The sequence below is a fragment of the Budorcas taxicolor genome, chromosome 13 (assembly GCF_023091745.1).
Source record: "Budorcas taxicolor isolate Tak-1 chromosome 13, Takin1.1, whole genome shotgun sequence".
Classification (NCBI taxonomy): Eukaryota; Metazoa; Chordata; class Mammalia; order Artiodactyla; family Bovidae; genus Budorcas; species Budorcas taxicolor.
Genome location: NC_068922.1, coordinates 20232421 through 20238491, shown reverse-complemented (window position 1 = coordinate 20238491; position 6071 = coordinate 20232421). Strand labels below are relative to the sequence as shown.

The 6071-nt window shown below is 39.9% G+C and overlaps 1 non-coding gene across 1 annotated transcript; it reads right to left on the bottom strand.

Moving 5' to 3' along the window:
* Positions 1-826: 826 nt before the first annotated feature.
* TRNAC-GCA (transfer RNA cysteine (anticodon GCA)) lies at positions 827-899 on the bottom strand. The gene has a single exon. It is a non-coding gene; the product is annotated as a tRNA-Cys (tRNA).
* Between the last annotated feature and the right edge of the window lie 5172 nt (positions 900-6071).

The following is a 6071-nucleotide window of genomic DNA, read 5'->3' as shown; positions in this document are numbered from 1 at the left end:
ACTTGTACTCACCCCAAATCTCCAGGGTTTTCCTTTTGGATAACACATATACTTTGCCCTTGAAAGCATGCTTAAAGTAAGAGATAAATGGGCTAAATCTCATCAATGTGCTAAAGAAGCAATGGTACAGTGTGACAATAAAAAACAGTATTATCCTTCCAGACCACAGTTATAGTCAAATTAGTTCAGCTCTTTCCAACCATTTTTCCATCATGACATCCATATAACATGATCATGTCTGCCAGGAATCTAGAGTAAATGAAAGGCCTTTCCAGGTCCAGTCTGGCAACTCTACAACCCACAAATTTGTAAACCCTGCATTGGATTATACACGTAATTTTCACTTTCTAGTATTTCTTTAGGAGAAGGCAATGGCAACCAACTCCAGTACTCTTGCCTGGAGAGATGGAGCCTGGTGGGCTGCCGTCTATGGGATCGCACAGAGTCGGACATGACTGAAGCAACGCAGCAGCAGCAAGAGCAGCAGCAGCAGCAGATCTCTTCAGCTTCCATTTCTTTTATGACCCAAAGTTAATGGCACAATCAACTTGAAGAAGATTTATCCAAGGTTTAACGAGCCCACGCTTTGAGAAATATCCTTAGACATCACCAAATTCATACCTTTTCTGTTACTGTTCCATTTGTAATATATTTCTATGCCTTGAACATCAAAGGTGCAGGAGAGAAAGTGAAAGTGAAAGTGAAGTCGCTCAGTCGTGTCCGACTCTTCGCGACCCCGTGGACTGTAGCCCACCAGGCTCCTCTGTCCATGGGATTCTCCAGGCAAGAATACTCGAGTGGGTTGCCATTTCCTTCTGCAGGGGATCTTCCTGACCCAGGGATCGAACCCAGGTCTCCTGCATTGCAGGCAGACGCTTTAACCTCTGAGCCATCAGGAAAAAGGTTGATTCAAAAAATGTCTTCTTTTAACTCATCTTTCTCATGGATTAATTAATCCTTTGTGGATTCTAGAAGGATACACAGAGCAATTCTTCCCTCTAGTTAAGTCACCTATTGTTATCCACATAGAGTCCACTTGTCTCACTAGAACCTTGACAATTCAAGAAGAACTTCAGTCCTGTTTCTCAGGGTCACCCAGAACTACAGCACCTCTGCCATGCACTTGATGTTCAGATGGAAATAAGGCACCATCCATAAGTTCTTTCAAAGTTCTTTTGACAGCTAACATATTACAACATTTGGTCTGTACAGATGTAGTTTTTCACCACTGATTCATGCCACACTAAAAATCCATAAATTACCCTATTCAGTTCAACCCATCTGCTTTGTACAAACATGATAGGTTTCCACTTTCAACTGTTAATAATCCCAAATTTCTCTTTCCTCCATTCTGTTAAAAGGATGTTTTGTATGTCCTATGAGCCCTTTTTCCTTTTTTTCCACCAATGAAGACATTCTATCTCTAGAAAATATTTTTATTACTATTTTCTTTAGGATGTTGCAACCATACCCAAAAGAATACAGAAAATGAGAGTCAAAGAAGAGGGAGGAAGAACTCTGGAAGAACTCAGAAGAGAGAGGAGTTTCAATATATAATAAGAAAAAATATTTTAATCTAGTGGATAATGGAGAATGAGGCAAAGGTCTACAGTGTTGGCCCTGACAAGCATCATTCCTAGGGAGTTGTGGATGGCGGGGGCGCATTCTGCCCAACACAGGCCCTTCTCACACCCTCGAGGCTTCCTGAGATTTTCTTCTTCCCCTTTGGCACAGCCACTTATACTCTGCACTGGAGTCTGTCTGCTGAGCAGCAAACATTCACAAACCTTTTCTCTCTGCTACTGTTGATGCAAATAAAGGGATTTGTCCCTGCAGGTGGAAGTCCAATGACCACCAGGAAAATGAATGGGCACTGTAAGAAAACGTCTGCACAATTTTGCCAAAACAGGTATAATTTTAAAAACCTCACAAAATCCCCTTTCTCTAACAGCAACAACTTGAGCTATTACTATTAACCATGTTTCTAGCTTCCACACATTTGATGTTTTACCTCTGCCCTCCATGCATATCCCAGACATGCCTTGTCCAGGACAACATGACAATGTGCTTGAGTCACTTCCTTTTAACCTCCTTCAGCATCTTCTCTTCTTGGAAAGAGTCCTTCTCTCAGAGGGTGCACTTTTCAAATACAAACCAACCAATCCAGGCTCCACACTCCCAACCAACTTCCTTTTTGGGCTCTCACACTTCAGGCCACTATTTACCTGCCTCCTTGCTCCAGGGCCAGGTATTCAACAGTGAGGGACAGCCCCTGGTCCCGTGAGCCAACCCTAAACCTGCTTCCTCTGCCTCATCCATTCCCTCACAGAATCCACAAAGGTTCTTGCACACAGTTCCCCAACCCTCACCATGACCAACCCCAATGCTTCCCCAGGTGGTCCCTCAAGGCATGCCCTCTCCCCCTAGGAACTGTAAAGAACTATCTTTATAACGAAAGTCATGTGCTGATCTGTTAGCCTCTCTATCCCTCAAGTTTCCTACTAATAGACCATTTTAGAACAGCTGCTAACTGTCACTGTAAGGTAACCTGGAGAAGGTGACCACAGTGACTAGATGGGGAATGTATAAACCAGACACTAAAGCTAAGATGTCTCTCCCCAGTAACTGTCATTTTGAAGAGAAGACTGACAGGGAATAACCCCTTTCCCAAGGGGTCCCACACACTTTGAAGTACCACCTTTTCCTTCAGAAAGGCACAGTAGGGGCCCAGACTGGCTCCATATCTTCCCTAGCGTAACTGATCATCAGTTTCTTTTAACTATATAAGATAATGCTCCTAAACTGTGTGTGAGAATTAAAGATGTGAAGTTCTTGTTACAGTGCTTCTTCATACATAGTGGGTACTCAATAAACAGGAAATATTTTTACTATTATCAAGATCATTATAATTGTCATTTTTTAAAATAGCACAAACTAAGGAATTAGTTCTCTCTTTTTTTTGGTTGCACTGGATCTTCATTGCTGCTCCCAGGCTTTCTCTAGTTGGGAGTGTGGTACACAGGGCTAGTTGCTCCTCAGCACATGGAATTTTCCTGGACCAGGAATCAAACTGGTATCGCCAGCAATGGCAGGCTGATTCCTATCCACTGGACCACCGGGGAAGTCCTAATTTTAAAATTTTCTTTTCATGTCTCACTTCTTGCTGAAATGTACTTAAGATCCAACAAGGCCATATGTTATTTCAAATTACTTCAAAAAAAATTTTAATGAGTTTTTCATAAATGAAAAAAACACAAGATTTGTCATTTAATTACTCAAATAGCTTGATTTGTTTCCACAATAACCAGCCAACCTGTCATGTTATTAGTCGGCAAAACCTGTAAATTGTTCACCCCTAAAGGGAGAGAAATCATGATGATTATGACCAGGCTAGGAAGCATCAGGCATTCAGTAATAAAGAGTAATTAAAAGGGATGGACATAACTATGAAAATTTTAAGAACATTTAAACATCAGTAAATCTCAATCAAAAATATCACAGAATATAGAAACTAGGTATGTCCAGTGTTGATGTTATATCTGATGCTATGCTATTAATTTCATTTCAACCTAAATGGCCCATGGGGCACCCAAATATCTGGTAAAATATTACTCTGGGTATTTCTGTGTAGGTGTTTGGAGATAAGATTAATATTTAAATTGGTAAACTGAGGAGTTCCCTGGTAGCACAAGGGATAAGAATCCACCTACCAATGCAAGGGACACGAGCTTGATCCCTAGTCCGGAGAGGTCCCACATGCCTCAGAGAAACTAAACCCATGTGCCACAACTACTGAGCCTGCACTTCCGCAATGAGAAGCCCATGCACCACAACCAGAGAGCAGCCCCTGCTCCCAAAACTAGAGAAAGTCCCCGCAAAGCAACAGAGACCCTGAGCAGCCAAAAATAAATTTATTTTTTAAGAAATTGGTAAACTGAGTAGAGCAGACTTTCCTCCTTAATGTAGGTAGGCCTCATTCAATCAATTAAAGGCCTGAACAAAAACAGAACAATAGGTCTGCCCCTGTTATTATCCTGTGCCAGGTAAGAGAGAATTCCTCTTAGCTGACTTCTTTCAAAACAAGACACCAGCTTTTCCTGCATTTGAATTCAAACTGAAACATCAGGTCTCCTGGATCTCTACCTGGCTGATTCACCCTGTATGTCTTGGGGTTTGTCAACCTCCATAATCACATGAGTCAATTCCTTAATTTAAAAAAAAAAAAAAAAAGTCCTATTCATTCTGCTTCTGTGGAAAACCCTGATTCATATACAACCTCAAGAACATGTAGTAATAATGAGAATAAATAATCACAGAATGTTTTCTATATACCAGGCACTGTTCTAAGCCCTTTATAAAAATTTTCTCATTCCTTACAAACAGTCCTATGAGGCAGGTACTATTAATATTTACAGTGGAGCAAACAGAGCCATAGCAAGGTAGAAAAACTTGGACAGCTCCTACAACCACAATTTTAATCTACACACAATGGTTTCGAATCTCTGCTTCTAACCATGTTAGTATTAAGAAACAAAATACGTGTGTGAAGTAGGTCATCATTTGAAATACAGTATCACCATGGGAAATTCAATGTGACATGTCAGAACCATATTCCTGTCTTTTAAAAAAAAAAAAACTCAGGACTTCCATGGTGATCCAGTGGCTAAGAGTCTGCGCTACCAATGTACGGGGCCTCAGTTCAAACCCTGGTCCGGGAACTAGATCCCACGTGGCACAAATAAGACCTGGCACAACCAAATAAATAAATATTTAAAAAATAACTCAAAGGATTTTGTAAAAATTGAGTATTCAGTTCATAATATCAATGTCTAACAAAGGGCTAGCACTCAATTATTAATTTCTTTTCCCATTATGAATGAAATCATCTTGATTCTATTTTCATTAATAGATTCAGTTCAGTGCAGTTCTCTCAGTTGTGTCCAACTCTTTGCGACCCCATGGACCGCAGCACGCCAGGCCTCCCTGTCCATCAACAACTCCCGGAGTTTACCCAAACTCATGTCCATTGAGTGAGTGATGCCATCCAACCATCTCATCCTCTGTCGTCCCCTTCTCCTCCTGCCTTCAATCTTTCCCAGCATCAAGGTCTTTTCAAATGAGTCAGTTCTTTGCATCAGGTGGCCAAAGTATTGGAGTTTCAGCTTCAACATCGGTCCTTCCAATGAACACCCAGGACTGATCTCCTTTACAATGGACTGGTTGGATCTCCTTGCAGTCCAAGGAACTCTCAAAAGTCTTCTCCAACACCACAGTTCAAAAGCACCAATCTTTCGCTTAGCTTTCTTTACAGTCCAACTCGCACATCCATACATGACTACTGGAAAAAAATAAAATAGATTATATGGACCTATGAGTATTTCTTCTTGTCAGAAAGCAATACACTGCTATGTTTTCATTCTTTTCTTCTTTGATGATGTATCTCCTCATAAACTTTCAAAATTAGTAGTAAACATAAAGGTGACTCAATTTTAATATCCACATTTCTATCAAATTACACCATGCTTGCCATGTTGTAAAACAAATTTCCATAATTTCATTATCATGATAAAATGAAAGAACTTGCTTTCTGACATTAGAATAATACACCTTCTCTAAGAGCCCTAATTCCAGCTTCATAAATGTGACAGGTAATTTTTTTATTCTATTCATACTTTATGTGGGGAATTTACTTGCCAGTCAAATTATATACAAATTGCACTGCTCATTATTCCTTATAAGACAGAAACCACAAGAGCTCATAATGTCTGTAACATTTGAATTGATATCAGTAGCACTAATGTTTTGTATACTTTGCATTTCTTTACAGAAAGCTGCATTAATGTCACTAGTACAGTTTCATCTAGAGAGCAGTCAAGGTCATGACATAGGCTTGCTTGTCTGCAACTAAGTGAATGTTTATGTTTTTCTTCCCCCTTTGATTCCTGCTCAGCTTCAACTTGAATCTGAATACATAAGCAAATAAAATTTTTAACAGATATAGATATATTGTCATTCAATAACTATGTATATTTTATTCTATTATTTGATATGTTTGAACAGACATATTCACC